Genomic DNA, 19,494 nt, shown 5'->3' with positions numbered 1-19,494 from the left:
CCCACCTGGGATATTTGTAATACACCTTTCTCTCCCACTTACTGTGTGATTAGATACCTCCCTGAGGTATCCCAGGCAATGTAAGTGGGGACTCCCTCAGGTTCAAGTCACTGAAGGTGGTCCCCAGGACCCAGGGAAGGAATTAAAGAAGTCTTAAAACTGGCGGCAGGATTTAAGGGGGCACCAGCGTAAAGGCTGAGCTTCTTGCCAATGTAACACTGTTACAGCCACTGAGGACAGCTCTTTAACCATCTTCTATTTTTCCCCCACAGGTCCCAGAATATGGCCTGTTTCTCTCTTTTTACTTAAAACAAAACAAAACAAACCCCAAACAAACAAACAAACACTTTACTGAGGAATAGTTGACAAATATAATTGTATACATTTAAAGTGTACAACATGATGATTTTATACACATATACCTTGCAGAATGGTTACCAAGATCAAAATAATTAACACATCCACATAATTAACAACCTCACATAGTTAACATAAGTAACCATTTTTCTTTGTGGTAAGAATACTTAAAGATCTCTCAGCAACTTTCAAGTATACAATACCATATTATTAACTATAGTCACCATGTTATACATTTGATCCTCAGAATGTCTTATTTGAAAAGGCAACCTACAGAATGGGAGAAAATATTTGCAAACCATATATCTGATAAAGGGTTAATATCCAAAATATATAAAGAACTCATACAACTCAGTAGCAAAGGAAGAAATAATCTAATTAAAAAATGGGCAGAGGGCCTGAATAGACATTTTTCTAAAGAAAATATACAGGTGGCCAACAGGTACATGAAACGATGCTCAACATCACAAATCATCAGGGAAATGCAAATCGAAATCACAAGATAGCAGCTCACACCTGTTAGAATGGCTAGTTTTAAAAAGACAAGAGATAACAAACGTTGGCAAGGATGTGGAGAAAAGGGAACCTTATGTACCGTTGGTGGGAATGTAAACTGGTACAGCCATAATGGAAAACAGTATGGAGGTTCCTCAAAAAATTAAAACTTGAACTACCATATGATCCAGCAACCCCACTCCTGGGTATATATCTGAAGGAACTAAAATCAGTATATTGAGATATCCTCATATCCATGTTCACTGCACCATTATTCACAATAGCCAAGAGATGGAAACAACCTAAATGTCCTTCAGTGGATGAACAGATAAAGATGTGATATATATATATATATATATATATATATATATATATGGAATGTTATTCAGCCACATGAGAGGAAATTCTGCCATTTGCAGGATGAATCTGGAGGGCATTATGCTAAGTGAAATAAGCTGGACAGAGAAAAAATAGTGTGTGGTATATCACTTATATATGGACTCTAAAAAGCAACCAAACAAAAAAATCTGATTTCATAGAAACAGAGAATAGAATGGTGGTTGCCAGGGGCTGGAAGATAGGGGAAATGGAATGATGTAGGTCAAAGGGTACAAATTTTCTTTTTATTCTTATTTTATACTCCTGACCAAGATTTCTCTCCTTTGTGCTCCTCTATAAAACAGAATGCATTTCTGACACACATAACCTTTTTGAATTCTTTAGATTTTCTGTTAACAATCAGCTTAAAGACAGGGGGTAAAGAAGTTTTCTTCTATTAACTGCTTTTCATGCTTTCAATTCATTCTTGAAGGGAATGACAAAAGTAGACACAGATATAAATAGAGTCTCTAGATACACAAAGATATGAAGTAAGGTTCATCTACATTTCTGAAAAAAGCCAAGTTTGGAATTTCCTGCTCAGGTTACCACATGGGCCAGGATAGTGTCCCTCAGGTAACAGAAAGAAGAACCTCAAAGACAAACCTTAGGGCTGGTTCTACTGCCATGAAACCAGGGCTAGGGTTGGGGGAACCACCAATAGTGTGGGGTGGGAAGAAAATAGAGAGGTAACAGTGAAGAAACACCAGATGGGTTTACCCTCCATTCCATTTTCTGTCACCTGCTGTCTGGCTACTGCCAACATAGAAATAAACCAGGCCTGGGGTTGGGAGAAAAAGTACGGAAAGGGTGTTTAATGGGGTTTGTGACAGGCAGTTGGCTCCTTTGTCCTCCCTCCAAAAGAAGTTGAAAAGTTCATGTCTCCACCCTCCCTTACAGCTGGCACATCCATGTGACATATCCTGGCCAGTGAGACTTTAGGCAGAAGTTTGCAAGAAGCTTCTGGGAAGACTTTTTTTTTTCCTGATAAAAAGAACAGAAATGATGGCACCTGTCCTTTCCTTCCCCTGTATGATGCCCGGAGCTCTGAGGGCTCTCTTTAAGTCAGCCATGCAGTACCTCACTGTTAAATGTAAACAAAGAGTCTGGGATCACCAGCATCTGAGAAACAAGGAAAAGGCCAGAGAAGCTCAGATTAACCTGACTTACTAGTAACCTCCAAACTTTGCTTATGTGAGAAATATAAACTTTTGTTTAGTCACGCTTTCCTGTTGCTTGCAACAAAAGCAGTCCTGGAATACATAGTAGTCCCAGATAATAGTTGGTAGAGAGATGGGAAGAAGAAGGAGGTAAAGAAAATGACAAGCGGTGCTGGAGGTGGGAGGGGAGGGCAATTTCTGTGGCAACTTGTTAGGCCCAGGGAGCTGGTTATAATATAAAGGACTGTCTAATTAATTTATGTCACAAGTCAGATACATAATACTAACACAAATATAAAAGTTCATTTTTGGTGGACAAGTTCAGTCAGGTATTGGGCATCTTTCCTGTTTTAAATTTAACATTTCCAAAACAACTCTTGATCTTTCCCCCTAAACTTGTTCTTCCTAACAGGCTTTCATCGTCTCAGTTAATGGCGACACTGTGCTTCCAGTGCATCCTCTCTCATCTAATCTATCAACCAAACCTATCTTTAAAATATGTCTGGACTCCGACCACTTCTTACTGTTCCGTTGCTAGTACCCTGGTGCTAGCCAGCGGCATCTCCCCAGGTTATCGTAGTAGCTTTACAACTGGTCTTCCTACTTTGCTGTTGTCTTTCTACCATCTCTGCCTGGCTACCATCTAGGCAGCCTGATCCAGTTAAAAGTTAAGGTAGATCACAACACTTCTCCACTCTAAACCTTCCAATAGCTCTGAAAGCAAAGGCAGACATTTACAATAGCCTTTAAGGCTCTAAGTAACCTGTCCTGTTATTACTCTCTGACCTTATCTCCCACTATTCTCTCCTTCACTTTGTGCTTCCCAGTCAAACTGACCTCCTTACTGTTTGTGGACCCATCAGGCCTTCTGACTTAGGGTCTTCACACTCTGTTTACTCTTTCTGGACCTTTCTGTCCCATCCAGATGTCACTCCTGTACCTCCTTCACAGGTCTTTGCTTAAATATCATCTCAGTGAGGTTTCCTTTGACCGCTCTGTTTAAAATGGAAGCCTGCACCACAGCCTCCCTCCCATCCTCTTTCCTACTTTTTCTCCATTGTACTTAGCACCAGTGAACAAACTATATATTTTACTTATTTCCTCAACTGGAATATAAGCTCCAAGAGGGCAGGGAGTTTGTCTCTTTCGATCATTGCTGCATTCCCTGGTGTCAAAACAGTTTCTGGCTCATGGTAGGCGTTCAAGAAATGTTTATTGGACATATGAGTAAATGAAGAAAATATTACTGACCAAATTATTTTCCAGTGGTTGTGGTAAGCAACACTGAGTTCCTGGCCTGTTACTTTGGAACCAACAGCATATAGTTGTAGCTATTGCCAGATATAAGAATGGAGCCTGTGTCTACAGAAGCAAGTGTTGCCTTTTCAAAGCCACCTGGCTTGTACTAGTATATTACTTATGACATTTGTCTTATTCATGCCATGCTTTCAGTGAGGTAACCTGAGCTCTCTGGAAATACTTTCCCTAAACATAGAGACAGCACTGTATTAATTTGATAATGATATATTTATGAAAGTAATTGTGAATTAACTTTTTTAAAAATAAAAGCTTAGGGCTTCCCTGGTGGTGCAATGGTTGAGAGTCCGCCTGCCGATGCAGGGGACGCAGGTTCATGCCCCGGTCCGGGAGGATCCCACGTGCCGCAGAGCGGCTGGGCCCGTGAGCCATGGCCGCTGAGCCTACACATCCGGAGCCTGTGCTCTGCAACGGGAGAGGCCACAACAGTGAGAGGCCCGCGTACTGCAAAAAAAAAAAAAAAAAAAAAAAAAAAAAGCTTATATCTTAGTGTTTTTATTATCGTTGCTATCAAGCATCAGGGCTTAGGTTCAAGGCTGCATTCAATGATATTTACTCCTTTTCAAAAACAGCAAAGCACAGATATGTTCAAGCTATAGTCTCTTTGCTGGAATATTAGCAATTAGAGCTCAGTTCTCTTCTTGTAAGAAGAGTTATGGCTTCTCCCCATAAGTTATAGATAGAGTTGAAAGTCTGTAACTTCTTTTTTTTTTTGCGATACACGGGCCTCTCACTGTTGTGGCCTCTCCCGTTGCGGAGCACAGGCTCCGGATGCACAGGCCCAGCGGCCATGGCTCACAGGCCCAGCCGCTCCGCAGCACTTGGGATCTTCCCGGACCGGGGCACGAACCCGTGTTCCCTGCATCGGCAGGCGGACTCTCAACCACTGCGTCACCAGGGAAGCCCTGTAACTTCTTAATAACATATAGAGTTATAAGTCTACTGAGCATGGAAGTGATAGAGTTACGGCCACTGGCCTCCAGGTGGCCTGCGGATTGTGTGTGGAGGCATGGTGTTTCTGTTACCCTTGCTTGGACCTGCCGGATAAGGGAGGAGAGGCAGGAGTATGAGCAACTGCAGCGAAAATGAGAATCTCTCCTGACTCTAAACCTCAACTCAACGGATTCACTGGATCCCAAGTTCTTACTTTACTCTTCCTTTAACAGGCTCGCAGGTACTCAGGGACTTCCTGGTGGCTATTAAGGCTGTCCTCCTCTTGCTACTGGGTCACCATTGTTTCCATTTTTGTTTCTGAGGGCTCTCCTGACCTTGACATTGTTTTTCTCCTCACGTGGAGAGGGGGTAGGGAAGAATTGTCAACTAACCCTGAGACCTGTTTGTAATAAATCCTCAAAGGTAGATTGTCTTGTTTAGTTTTTGAATCCACTTCTTTGATGACCTGAACCTCAGTGATTGACTAAGAGGATATTTCAAGGACAACACCATGTATTTCACTCAAAAGCTTTATCCTCTGCCCACCGTCAGTCAGTGTCCCAGGCACCTCGATCTCTCCCTCCTTAGGATGAATTTTCTATAAACCTCCTCTCCCGCAGAGGCTGGGGGCCAAGTTTATTCCTTTTTGTTTGAGAATATTTTTTCTCTCCAGAAGCCTGAGACGCTCCAGTATAGATGAGGTTCAGGTGGGTGTGAGTGATGATGCCAATCAAATTCTTACCTAAACATATATAGACTTACTTTCCCTTTTCTGAGAAAATGAAGCAATTTAATTTGTGTTGTTTTCCGTCTTGTTTTTATGGCTGAATGCGCACACATACCCTGTATGGTTATGTAAGCATTTTATATCTACTTTGGGTACCTTGGGGAAATAACAGCAAAACTATGACATTTCAACAATTACGCGAAAAAATTTTAGGTGGGAATCTGCATCTTATTAAAAATATGTGGGAAACTTGTACTCCATTTGTACTCAGTGGACCTTTCTCCCCTGACTCCAAATAAGGGATATAAATTCTGAAGTTGTCAATATATAAATGGCTTTTAAAGCCGCGGAGACTGGATAACAGAGAACAGAAAAGATTCAAGGACCTAGTCCTGGGCGCTCCAAGATCAGTGTGGAGCATTCAAGCCAGACTAACCCGAGCTTCGCCTCAGTAAGGTCAGATTCTTAATCATTTTCTATCTTCAGAGCCCAGACAGTACATGGGACATTTGTGGGTGGCAAACAGCGGTATAGTTCAACAAAAATTTAACTTTGTTCCAGCCTAATTGGTAGGAGCTGGGGAAACAGTAATGAACGAATGTAAATTCCTGACACCTGCATTCTAACGAGTGGGCCAGGGAAGATAACCGGTGGCAAAACCAGAAAACGAAACGGCTTTCCCAGGAACCTATAACGCCAACCTAACATATAAATAAAGAAAAGTCGAACTGGGGCTTATGCGCGGCCCTGTCTGGTGGCTATCCTTCCCCCGCTGGGGCCAAGTCAACGCAAACCTCGCTCCTAAACGGTTTTCACCGGCATCCAGCGCAGAAGCGCCATAATTCAGGGTCCTGAGGTCCAGAGGGCAAGAGTAAACTCCGCCAGCTAGGGGAGAGGGCGGCAGGGAGAGATGACTGGGACCTTAACTGAACCGCCGACCCGCCCCCGCGGACTCCCTACCTCCCAGGGTCCCGCAGCCTCACCCCACAGTCCGTCTGTCCGCCTGTGGCTTTGTCCGGCAGCAGATGGGCTGGCTTCTACGGAACTAAGACAGCGTTTTAAACCTACCCGCTCTCCGGCGCGGTAGCTCCCGTACGCAGGCGCACCCGTGGCAGGGCATGCCGGGAATCGCAGTTTTCCCGGCCCTGGAGGGCCCTCCGCCCCGGGCGGGACCCAGGCCGCTATCCGGAGGCGCGCACTGAGCGCGCAGCCCCGTGACCCGGACGACTACAGATCTCCATTGAGCTCGCGAGCGGGGCACGCCGGGATAGGTAGTTTCAGCCCACTCACGTCCCGGAGGTCCTGCGGCGTCCGCTTTGCGGAATTACCCATCCCATGCCGGTGAGCGTGCAGCGTTTGGGTCATTTGACACATACCCTGCAAACGGTCAGAGTCCAAGAGAAGAAACTGTTTTTAGTTTTAGAAGGATGAAAGTATCAAGTAACTTATGAACGACAGGAAAATAAGATTTTGTTAATGAGCATAAAAAATGGTAAAAATACCGAGCTCAAACATTCTTCTCATTGAAGAAAAAAACAAGCCCCTCTTCATCCTCGTTCATCATGAACAGACCGAGAGTAAAACACATGTCTGCTCCCTGGTTTTTTGTCTCTTCAGCATAATTTATTTCTTGCTTTGTCTACAGGTGAGTAGGTATTTCTCAGTTTGACTGTAAGTAGCTGCGAAACGAGAGAGAGCACCGAGAATAAAACTGCAGTCGTTTCTGAGTTTTGCCGTAAGACCGGGAATTCGCCCTTACCGGGAAGTCTTCTACAGTGAAAAGGCAACACGGCTTTGCCTTAGGTAGCTGGACAGAACACCTTTTACCAGCACCAGGGCAATTAATGTATTCTTCTTGTCTCTCTGGGGTTGCAGCTGAGAATAACTTTAGCCCTCAAGTGAATGCAGTCAGATCCGAGATGAGTCCTCCTTTGCTTAGCGAGTGGCTGGCTGAATTGATCTGGCAATTCTTATTCTGATAGATGGGACTCACGTGAGATGGAGAGAATGTCCAAACCACAGCTGTAAGGCATATTCATCAAACTGTAGGGCCATCCGGTGAAGGAGAAATGAGCACCGCAAACGTTATTCAGGTGGAGGGGCCAAATAAAGCTTTTAATATGAAAAGTGGGAGAGTATTTTAGAGCGTCAATACAAAGAGCCAAATTACTCGTAGGTTTTCTCTTGCAGTGACCTCTGATTTATGGATGAAGATGGGGGATATGTGTATGCACTCGGTAGATAATCTGCACACTTCAGTGTAATGAGAGTTTTCACCTTCTCCTTGACTCTCCATATTAAACAGCAGTCAGGGAGCCAAATTGATTAAATTTAGTGTTTTTAATTTATTTTCCTCTGTCTACCATTTGGTAAACCACATTAGAACTTAAGTCAGGCAATTACAGAGTTAAAGAATCTGAAGTCGCCAATAAACTAATTCATCTGTTAGAGAAGGGGTTTCTGGACACCTGAGAATTTACTATATTAAAAGTCTGTTTTTAATCTAAGTGCCTGAACGTATTGATTTTTTTTTCTGATTTCCCTCTTGATTTTCAATTGATAAATAGTTTCACACTTGTTGACCCCACTCAAAAACAAGGTCTTTTCAGCCATGGAAATCCTAGGGATTCCATAAGGACCATCCTCTCTCATGACTACTATGATAGCCTTCTAACTGGTTTTCTGATCACTCTTCCCAAAGCATCCTCCATATAGCTCCTAAAATGATCTTTTGAGAAAGTAAATCTGATTATCTTATTCCTTTGCTTAAAAACATTTAATAGTTCCCCACTTGAACTTTTAGTTTTCCATTGAACAGTATGAAGCCCAAATTTCTAATGGCTTCAGCCTAATCCACCAGCCTCATCTGCATCTGGCCCCCCAAGGAAACCTTGAATTCAAGCCTACAGGCACGTCTTTGTGCTTGCAGGCTCTGCACCCTCCGCCAGGCATGCCCTCCCTCTTATCAGTCTGGTGAATTCAACGGAAATGTAACCTCTTCCGCAGAGCCATTCTGTTCCCTCCCAAAGTATTTATTGTACAGCATAATTGTCAGTGTGCCTTACCTCCCCTTGATTAGGCTGTAAGCTACTTGAGGACAGGACCTTTGTTCTCTTTATTTTGATTTTTAAATTTTCAGCAGCAAGCACAAGGCCTGGCAGACAGTAGAGGCTTGGCAAGTCCTTGTTTAGTGAATGAATTAATGAATAAATTTTGAATGCTTCTACAGAGGCTATGTCTCACTCTCCTGACTAATCTTATATAATCATGGTACAGTGATCAAAACTAAGAAATTAGTACTGGTATGATACAGTTAATGAAACAACAAACTTCATTTAGATTTCATCAGTTTACCCACTAATGTCTTTTTTCTGTTTCAGGATGCAATCCAGGATCCTACATTGCATTTACTTGTCCTGTCTCCTTCCTCAGCCTTTGTCTTTCATGACCTTAGGATCTTTGAAGACTACTGGTCAGTTATTTTGTAAAATGTCCCTCAATTTGGGTTTGTCATGATTTCTCATGACTAGATCGAGGTTATGCAATTTGGGAAAAATACCACAGAAGTGACATTGTGTACTTCTTGGTGCCTCATATTCGGGAGTACATGATATGCCTGCCTTATTACTGTTTAAGTTAATATTCATCTCTTGCTTATGGTGATGCCTGTTAGATTTCTCCAGTAATCTTACTGTGTTCTTCTCTGTAACTAATAAGTATTTGGGGAGAGACACTTCAAGCCTGTGCAAATATCCTGTTTCTCCTTAAACTTTCACCCACTAAATTTAGCTGGTTTTTCTTGCTAACAGCTTTTATGGTGTGTTAATGGTGGCTTCTATTTTCCTCATTTACTAGTTGGAGTTCTTTTGTATAAAGGAGTTGTATGTTTTCTCCCATTTATTTATTTATTCAGTTATTTACATCAGTATGAGCTTATGGATATTTATTTTATTTTTTGGGCTATAATTCAATACCATTATTCTTTTATTGCTGAAATCGTTCCAGCTTTGGCCATTCAGAGACCATTAAGGAGCCACTGTGTCTCATTTTTTTTTTTCTTTAAGCACTACCCTACTTTCTATCATTGCAAGATTTTCAGGCTCATCTTGTATTTTCCTGGCCCAGCCCTAGATTCAACCACTTCTGCAAGGAGCCCTGTTTCTTTTTATTAAAGAATGGTATTTAAAATCTGAATGCTAGGCTTTCACTGCTTCTAGTTCCCCTCAGAAGACATAGATAGGAAATATATGTATAAATACCACCCCATGCATATACACTAATATATCTATATTTCTGTATCTATCTGTGTATATATATATGTTTTACATGTATGTAAATGTGTGGACATATAAACAAGACATGAGTTCATACTGATATTCCCACTGAAATCCAGCACCACAGTTTATTCTAACTTTTGCCCTTTTCTTTTAACTTCTTTCTGTGACTGTGGGAAACCTGGCTCTCATTATCCACAACAAATCTACTTGTTTGTTCAACCCTAGTACACATATAAAGCAGTTTTAAAAATTGCTAATCCATACCGGATAAGAAACACATTTAAAACTAGAGCATGTTGCTTGGCCACAGATCTTTTTGTCTTCAGCCTTATAGCACCCAGTCCAAACACCATTTTCCAAAGTTACTTGGGTCACTCCTTTCTTCTCCACCTGCTTCAGGGTGGCTATTTGATTTATTTGTAATACAGTTAGATTTATATGTCCCAGTCTGCATTCCAGCTTGTGTTCTGTCCAAATCCTTGTTGGTTTTATCTAATTTCCATATGGTAAAATGTACTATTTGTGGTGTACAGTTCAATGAGTTTCAACAAATTATTAGAGTTTTCTATCTCCCACCACAGTTGTATACAGAAGTTTCCTCACCCTCAAAATTACATCATTCTACCCCTTAATAGTCAGTCCCTCCCCCCCACCACCCAGCCTCTGACAACTGACATGTTTTCCATACCCATAATTTTGCTTTTCCAAAATGTCATGTTAATGCAGTCATATCCTTTGGGTCTGACCTCTTTCATTTAGCAAATGCATTTAAGATTTATCCATGTTGTTGCATGAATCAATAATTCATTTTTATAGCTGACTAGCATTCCACTGTATTGATATATCAGTTTGCTTATTCATTCACTGGTTGAAGGACATCTCAGTTGTTTCCAGTTTGGGGGGGGGGGTGGTTGTTAATAAAGCTTCTATAAATATTTGCATAGAAGTTTTTGTGTAAAAATAAATTTTTCATTTCTCTTGGATTAAACACTTAGGAGTGGGATTTCTGGATTATATAGTAGGTATATGTTTAAATTTGTAAGACACTGCCAAACTGCTTTCCACAGTGGCTCTACCATCTTGCATATACATCAACAATGTATGGCATTCCTAGTTGCTTCTCATCCTTGTCCACACTTGATAGTGTCAGTATTTTTTTTTCTTTAGCCATTCTAGTAAGTGTATAGTGATATCTTGTGGCTTAATTCACATCTCCTCAGTGACTAATGATGTTGAACATATTTTCATATTGTTTATTTGACATGAATGTATCTTTTATAATAGAGTGTCTGTTCATACCTTTTGCCCATTTTAAAAATGGGGTGGTTTTTTCCTGATAAATTTTTTGAGATACAAGTCCTTTATCAAAATGTGATTTGACAACATTTTCTCTTAGTCTGTGGCTTGTCTTTTCATTCTCTGAACAGTGTTTTGCAGAGCAAAAGTTTTTAATTTTGATAGAACCAACTTACCAGTTATTTTTCTTTTATGTATTTGCTCTTTAGGTGTCATACCTAAAAATTCCTTGCCTAACCCTAGGTCATGCAGATTTTTTCTTATTATTTCTTCTGGAAGTTGTACCATTTTGTGTTTTACCTTTAGGTCTATGATCTAGAGTTATTTTTAAAAATAAGGTATGAGGTATAAGTTGTTTTGTTTTTGGTTATGGACATCCAATTATTCTAGCACTATTGTTGGAAAGATTATCCATCCTTTCTTCTAGTGCAACACTGTCTTTGGTTAGTGTAGTTTACAGTATTTCTTGAAATCAGAAAGCGTAGTCTTCCAACTTTGTTCTTCTTTTTCAACTTTATTTTGGCTATTCTAATTCTTTTGCCTTTCCCTAGAAATTTAAAAATCAACTTGTTGATACCTACAAAAAATTCTGCTAAGGTTTTGATGGGGAATATGCTGAATCTGTATATCAAGTTGGGGAGAATTTAGGATTAATATTATTGAGTCTATCAATCCACGAACATGATATATCTCTTTACTTATTTAAGTCTTCTTTGATTTATTTTATCAGTATTTTGTAGTTTTCAGCATATAGATCCTATTCATAGGTTGATTTATATCTATGTTTTCTTTTTTTTTTGGTGCTATTGTAAATATTGTTTAAAAAATTTTTTAATCCAAGTTAGTTTATAGAAATGTAATTGACTTTTGTATTTATCTCTTATCCTGTGACTTTGGTAAATTCACTTACTAGTTTTAGGAACTGTTTTTGCTATATTTGGGGGGATTTTCTATGTAAAAATCCTGTCACCTGTAAATAGAGTATTTTCACCCCTTACAATCTGAAGTGACTTTATTTTTCTCACCTTGTTGCACTGGCTAGGACTTTCACTGTGGTGTTGAGTACGAGTGGTGAAAGAAGATTATCTTTACCATGTTCCCATTAAGTTTGATATTAGTTGTAGGCTTTTTATGGTTATCCTTTATCAGGTTAAGGAATTTTCCTTCCATTTCTAGTTTGTTGAGAGTTTTTATTATGAAGAGGTGTTGAATTTTGTCAAATGCTATTGAGATAATCATGTTTTGTTTTGTTTTTTTCTTCTTTAGTCTGGTAATCTGGTGAATTACACTGAGTTTTCAAAAGTTGAACCAACCTTGTATTCCTAGGTTTTGCCCGACTTGGTCATTCTGTATTATTTTTGTTATATATGCCTAGATTTGATTTGCTAATAGTTTTTCTTTTAATTTTTATTTTATATTGGACTATAGTTGATTTACAATGTTGTGTTACTTTCAGGTGTACACAAAGTGATTCAGTTATACATATACATATATTTATTCTTTTTCAGATTCTTTTCCCATATAGGTTATTACAGAATATTGAGTAGAGTTCCCTGTGCTATACAGTAGGTCCTTATTGATTATCTATTTTATATATAGTAGTGTGTATATGTTAATACCAACCTCCTAATTTATCCCTCCCTGCAACCCCTTCCCTTTGGTAACCATAAGTTTGTTTTCTAAGTCTGTGAATGTTTCTGTTTTGTAAATAAGTTTATTTGTATCATCTTTTCAGATTCCACATATAAGTGATATCATATGATATTTGTCTTTCTCTGTATGACTTACTTCACTTAGTATGATAATCTTTAGGCCCATGCAGGTTGCTGCAAATGACATTATTTCGTTCGTTTTTATGGCTGAGTAATATTCCATTTATATATGTACCATATCTTATTGCTAATAGTTTATTGAGGATTTTTGTATCTATGTTTGTGGGGGGATACTGGTATTTATTTTCAGTTTATTATAATGTGTTTGGTTGTGATATTAGGATAATCCTAGCAGTATAAAATACATGAGAAGTGTTTCCTCTTCTTATATTTTCTGAAATGGATTATTTAGAATTGATATTATTTCTTCCTTAAGTGTTTTTTAGAATTTGCCAGTGAACATTTGGGCCTGGAGTTTTCTCTGTTGAAAGGTTTTGAACTACAAATTCAGTTTCTTTTATAGCTATAGGACTAGCTTTTTTGTTTTGTTTTGTTTTGTTTTGTTCTTGGTATTGCAGTGTTCTTTAGTGAGTTTAAGTAATTTTTGCCTTTTAATAATTGGTCTCTTTTATCTGAGTTGATTTATAGGCATAGAGTTGTTTGCAGTCTTCTTTTATTATCCTTTTATTCTCTATGGGATCTGTTGTGATAGTTCCTCTTTCATTCCTAATATTGGCAATTTTTGTCTTCTGTCTTTGTTTTCTTGGTCAATATGGCTAGAGGTTTATCAATTTTATTGATTTTTTTTTCAAAGAACAAGCGTTTGGTTTCATTGATTCTCTCTATTGATTTTCTGTCATCAAATTTATTGACTTTTTTCTCTCATTTTTATTATTTAAACCAGAACATTTTCAAGAATAAAAAGGGGACACTATTAATAATTAAACCAAGACAAAAAGCACAAACTGGAAATGTTCCAGGAAAACCAGGGTGTATGGTCACCCTACCTATAGGGTATATGGGATGGGGAAAATGGTAGCTGGGACCCTCTGTGGGAATAAAACTTTATAGTGTATACCTTTTAGTATTATTTTCATTTTTAATCATTTGAATGTATAACTTATTAAAAATAAAATAAATGTACTTCTTTAAATATCTGGCATAAAGTAAGATCTCAGTGTATGCTGTTGAATAAATGAATGAATCAGTCGATTAGTTAGCATTGGTGATTACCTGAGTTTCACTGGAGAAAATAGGATAATCATTATATATCCAACTCTGAAAGTCTACAACATATGTATCAGAATTGAATGATTCGTTTGCTCTGTATTCCTAACCTGCAGGTTTGGTGACATGAATATTATTATCTCAGACTTGGTTATATTGTTCTCATTATTTATATCTTTCTTTGCCTGTTTTTTTTTTTTTTTTTTTTTTTTTTTTTTTTTGCAGTACACGGGCCTCTCACCGCTGCGGCCTCTCCCGCTGCGGACTCTCCCGCTGCGGAGCACAGGCTCCAGACGCGCAGGCCCAGCAGCCATGGCTCACGGGCCCAGCTGCTCCGCGGCACGCAGGATCTTCCCAGACCGGGGCACGAACCTGCGTCCCCTGCATCGGCAGGCGGACTCTCAACCACTGCGCCACCAGGGAAGCCCCTCTTTGCCTGTTTTTTGATTTATTTGAAGCATCTTACATATGAAGAAAGAGTAAACTGCAACTTACTGTAGAAAATCGGGAGAAAAGAAAGGGACATCATTGAGGTCCTGTAGAGGGCATCATTGAGGGTTTCCTCAGCGCTGTTCCTTTTCCTCAGAACCTGTGCCTCATCTCCATGGTTACTGTAGGGATTTCCATTTTCATACATTGTTCTGTATATATGTCTCCAGCACAGCCAGAGTCTTTTCCACATAATTTTTGGCCAAGAGAAACTGCACAGTAATGGGAAAATTGATGAGAAATAAAATTTATAAAGTGGTTGTTTAGAATTCAATGGGTGAAATGTTATAACTGCAGCAAGGACCTTAGTTCAGTTGTTTCTGAAGTTTAGCTGCATTATTGTATATTCAGTACATCCTTGAGTTCCATGAGTCAATAAATCATATGAATAGAATAAAATTTTTATTTATGGAATGAAAAAAGGTTCTTAAAGAACTGATCTGATAAGTTAAATGTAAGTGATGAATTCAGATAAGTGTTCCTATAAATAATAAGAATGCTTCTATTTTTAATAATCAAAGATTAACTCAGCCCTTCAAAACACAAGGCTCTGGAATAAGCTACAGGTCAGTATTACAACAGGAATGTGTCTCATCTAAAATATAGGAAATTTCAGGTGGGTGAAAAAGGTGGAAATCAAAATAATGTTTTACCCAGACATTGAATTCTAAACAGCCAATTTATAGATCTTATTTCTCAGAATCTGTTCCATTATTGCTAAGGTTCTATGATTCCTTTATACACCTCTCATAATTATATTTGGACAGAGATGACACCTTGTTACAATAGTGATAATCCCTACAGAATATAAATATATTTATTCCACTAAAAACATTCAAATCGAGATCAAGGTATCACTTGGATATCTCGGTGAAACAATGATCAAATGGTAAAAGGTTAAATCTTTATAAAACATGATTTAGGGCTTCCCTGGTGGCGTAGTGGTTGAGAGTCCGCCTGCCAATGCAGGGGACACGGGTTCGTACCCCGGTCTGGGAGGATCCCACGTGCCGCGGAGCAGCTGGGCCTGTGAACCATGGCCACTGAGCCTGCGCATCCGGAGCCTGTACTCTGCAACGGGAGAGGCCACAGCAGTGAGAGGCCCACGTAACGCAAAAAAAAAAAAAAAAAGAACATTATTTAATAAGACTATATGACAAAGTAGAACTGTTTCTCCTCTGGCACTCAACAAATAGGAAAATCCATATTCACATTGCTTTCTTCTTTGTTTCCTCCATAACAATCAGTACTGAAAACCCACAAAGATAGTAAATTCAGTCAAACATATTGTTGATAAAATCAAGCTTCTATATTAGCTCTGAAGTGCATACTGTCTCTTGAAACCTTTGACAACTTGGCTGGTTTCATTTTCTACCCCCGTGTATTCTCTTCCTGGAAAGCGTCCTGGCTTCTTAAAATAACTGTTCGTGGAAAACATTCTCTCTAGATACAGTGCTATGAAGATATAATATTTTTCCTTATATAAACTCAACAGCTTAATAAAGTCAAAAGGACTACTATTTAATATGATAAAGAAGAAATTGAGTTCATATATTCCTTATTCTAGAATTACAGTATTAAAGATTTTTCTTAAACAGAAATCTATCTTTGTTCTAGAAATATTAACCAATATGCCTGACTCTTTAGCTGTATGATCTTGGGAAAGTTACTAGACTCTCCGTACTTTAGTTTCCATATTTGTAAAGTAGAGAGGATTAAGTAAGTTAATAATACCACCAGGAGACAATTGTCTATAGGTCTCTCACATTTCTCTATGACTTGTGAAGAAAGGCACTGATTGCTCTTTCTCTGGACTCTCTTTTCAAGAACATTTTTAGAGGGAAAATAGAGATAGAGTCTGCCTCTGGAGCAAAGGGAAGGCTTGCTTACCATCCATTATAAAAGACTTGGATTCCCAAAGCTCAGGGATCCCCTCCTGTAACACCATCCACTTCATATGCAATGAGGCCCCTCTGGTAATTTGAGGAAAATGGAACAAATGCAAACATGCTGACCCTTATGCTGCTTGCTGTGTCCAGAGTAACAAAGTCCTTTGTCTCTTACCCAGGAGTCTCGTGTCTCTGTCAGCATCCGTGAAACTGTGGCAGGATAACTTGTTAGCTTGAAAGTAGGGTATAATCTGAGACCCTTTACAGTTTTTGGCACATATGACAGTCTTGGAGTCTGGAATGTAGAAAATGTTCAACAAATGTTCAACAAATGTTAGCCGCTCTGCGGCATGTGGGATCTTCCCAGACCGGGGCACAAGCCCGTGTCCCCTGCATCGGCAGGCGGACTCTCAACCACTGCGCCACCAGGGGAGCCCCTGGACATTTTGAATAATATATAGTGAGACTCTGGGACCTGTTAAAGTCCTCTGGAGAATGTTGATTACTTTCTGATTGAACAGAAATCAACCTAGTTAGGTTCACACTTTAAGCTCTGTCTCAACTTCTGTGGGAGTGGCTCCAATATCATTTCAATTTGTGAAGGCTTTTCTATGCTACTTTACATCTATTCTGTGTGTGTACAGCTCGGTGGTGAGCTTGTGACTTATGTTGGTTCATACACAGAACCAGAGGATCTCCTTTAGCTCTCTCCTCTCTGATATTTCCATCATTTTCTCCAACTTTTTAGGGCCCCTCTTCCCAGTCTTCTGGCTGGAAAGATGGTATTTCTCTCAGAGTTATAGTTGCCCATGGTACTGCAGAGTTACACGCAACTGGAGTTTTCCTTCGGTTAACACCAGCAGATAAAAGAGAAAAAAAGAAGAAGAAAGGGAAATTAACCCCTGCACAGGCCATTCTTCAAGTTTTGAGTCCTCTCCATGGTCCACCTGTTATTTTTCTCCCTGAAGTCCCCAGGTAGTTGCTATTCATATACTGTCCATGGTTTATATTTGTATAAGGCTTTAACTCCTGCATGGAATTAAGGGGTTGAGATTTCCAGGGCATAAACACATCCTAAGCAATATCTTAATAATCCATATAGCACTATTTGGTAATAATTTTGCTCTAAAATTTTGGACTTCTTGGGATTCAGAATATGCAAAAGGCAATATCATGTTTGAATTACCCAAGACCATCAATCCTCATGAATCCTGAGAATTTATACTAGAATGTAACAGGTGAATGAATTCCTATGATGAATCCTCATTGACCTGGGTGAAGAGGTTTACAGACCACAATAAATCCAAGTGGGCTCAAACTATTTATTCTGTAAGATTTAATATGAGGAGTTTTGTGGTCAGTCAGTGAGGCCAGGACTCTTATTTGCAAGTGGCAAGAGGAAGAGAAGAAGAAAATAATTTTTTACAAGTCCAGGGGGGATTTAATGGCCCCCCCCAAAGATGTCCACATCCTAATCCCCAGCACCTGTGATATGTTACCTTGCATGGCAAAAAGGGACTTCACAGGTGAAGATCTTGTCATGGAGAGATTCTCCTGGATTTTCTGGGTCCAAGTAATCACAAGGGACTTTATAAGGGAAAGAGGAAGGCAGGAATGTCAGAATTATAGAAGAAGATGATGTAATGGAAGCAGGGGTCAGAGAGAGAGAGAGAGAGCTTTGAAGATGGAGGAAAGGGCCATGAGCCAAAGAATTCAGGTAGCCTCTAGAATCTGGAGAAAGCAAGGAACCAGATTCTCCTCTAGAGTCTCCAGAAGGAATAAGTCCTGTCAATAACTTGACTTTAGCCCAGTGAGACTGATTTTGGATTTCTGCCCTCCAGAACTGTAAGGTAATAAATTATATTGTTTTAAGCCACTAAATTTGTAGCAATTTGTTATGGCAGCAATAGGAAACTAATACAGTTAGCTCAGCCACAAAATTAAATTATTATTAGCAAGGCTAGGGCCCAACTCCTCCCCCTCTCTCCCTCCCTCCCCCACAACTTCCACGAACTTACTCTTCCCGTTTATCTCTGCTAGACCTCATTTCTATTGCAGATACAGGCTTTTCCCACATGGTAAGGAACATGGCTGTAAGCAGCACCAATTTCTCCTCTCTCTAGCCCTGTGTCTTCGGAGTCAAATGGGACTTTATGCCCTAGAGCCATTTAGAACGATCTCAGAGGAGGACTTTAATTGGCTTGGCTAGGGTCAGGCACCCAACCATTGAACCAATTATCCCAATAAATGGAAGAGGGAATGATGATAAGCCAGAACTGCCTAAGTCACCTGCAGACCCCTCCCCTGCAGCTACGTGGAAGGTAATGAAATGGCAGTCCCACTAGAAGCACGTGGAAAAAGTAACAAATTCTCCGAAGTAGGAAGGGGTGCATTCAGACAAAGTGAACAAATGTCCACAACAACTAGTCATTTTACTAGCTAGACCCAGCAAGGATAATGTCAACACATAAACCTGCATTTCCATTGAGATTACCAACTAAGACCACAGTCCCTCTCCTTTTCTATCAACGTGGCTGCACTCACTTGCTCACATCCCCAGATGCTCAGTTAATGTTAGATTTTGCATTAAGTGACAGTAAACTGAAAATGACAGTGGCTGAAATAAGATGGTGTTGGGGGAGGGATTACTTCTCTGTCATGTAAATGAAATCAGGAGATGGACAGTTCAGGGCTGGCAGATGCTCTTTGGTGCCAGGGTTCTAGACATTTCTTGACTACCATCCTTAAAAGGGACCTCCACGTTATGGTTCCAGATGGCTCCTCAGGCTCTAGCCATCGTTTTTGTACAGCACAAGGCAGAAAAGAAGAAATAAAGAGGAGCACCTCTCCTTCCTAAAGATATTCCCTGGAAGTTAAACACATCCAGTTGATCAAATTATAGTCATATAGCCTGGTTCTCAAGCCACAGGCTTATTTCCTGAAAGCTAGTGGAAAATATAATTTTTTAACATCGTTATTGGAATATAATTGCTTTACAATGTTGTGTTAGTTTCTGCTGTATAACAAAGTGAATCCGTTACATGCATACATATATCCCCATATCCCCTTCCTCTTGTGCCTCCCTCCCACCCTCCCTATCCCACCCATCTAGGTGGTCAAAAAGCACTGAGATGATCTCCCTGTGCTATGCAGCTGCTTCCCACTAGCTATTTTACATTTGGTAGTGTATATACATCAATGCTACTCTTTCACTTCGTCCCAGCTTATCCTTCCCCCTCCCCGTGTCCTCAAGTCCATTCTCTATGTCTGTCTTTATTCCTGTCCCGCCCCTAGGTT

This window comes from Phocoena phocoena, chromosome 7, assembly GCF_963924675.1.
Source record: "Phocoena phocoena chromosome 7, mPhoPho1.1, whole genome shotgun sequence".
Lineage (NCBI taxonomy): Eukaryota > Metazoa > Chordata > Mammalia > Artiodactyla > Phocoenidae > Phocoena > Phocoena phocoena.
Note: the sequence above shows the minus strand (reverse complement) of the source record.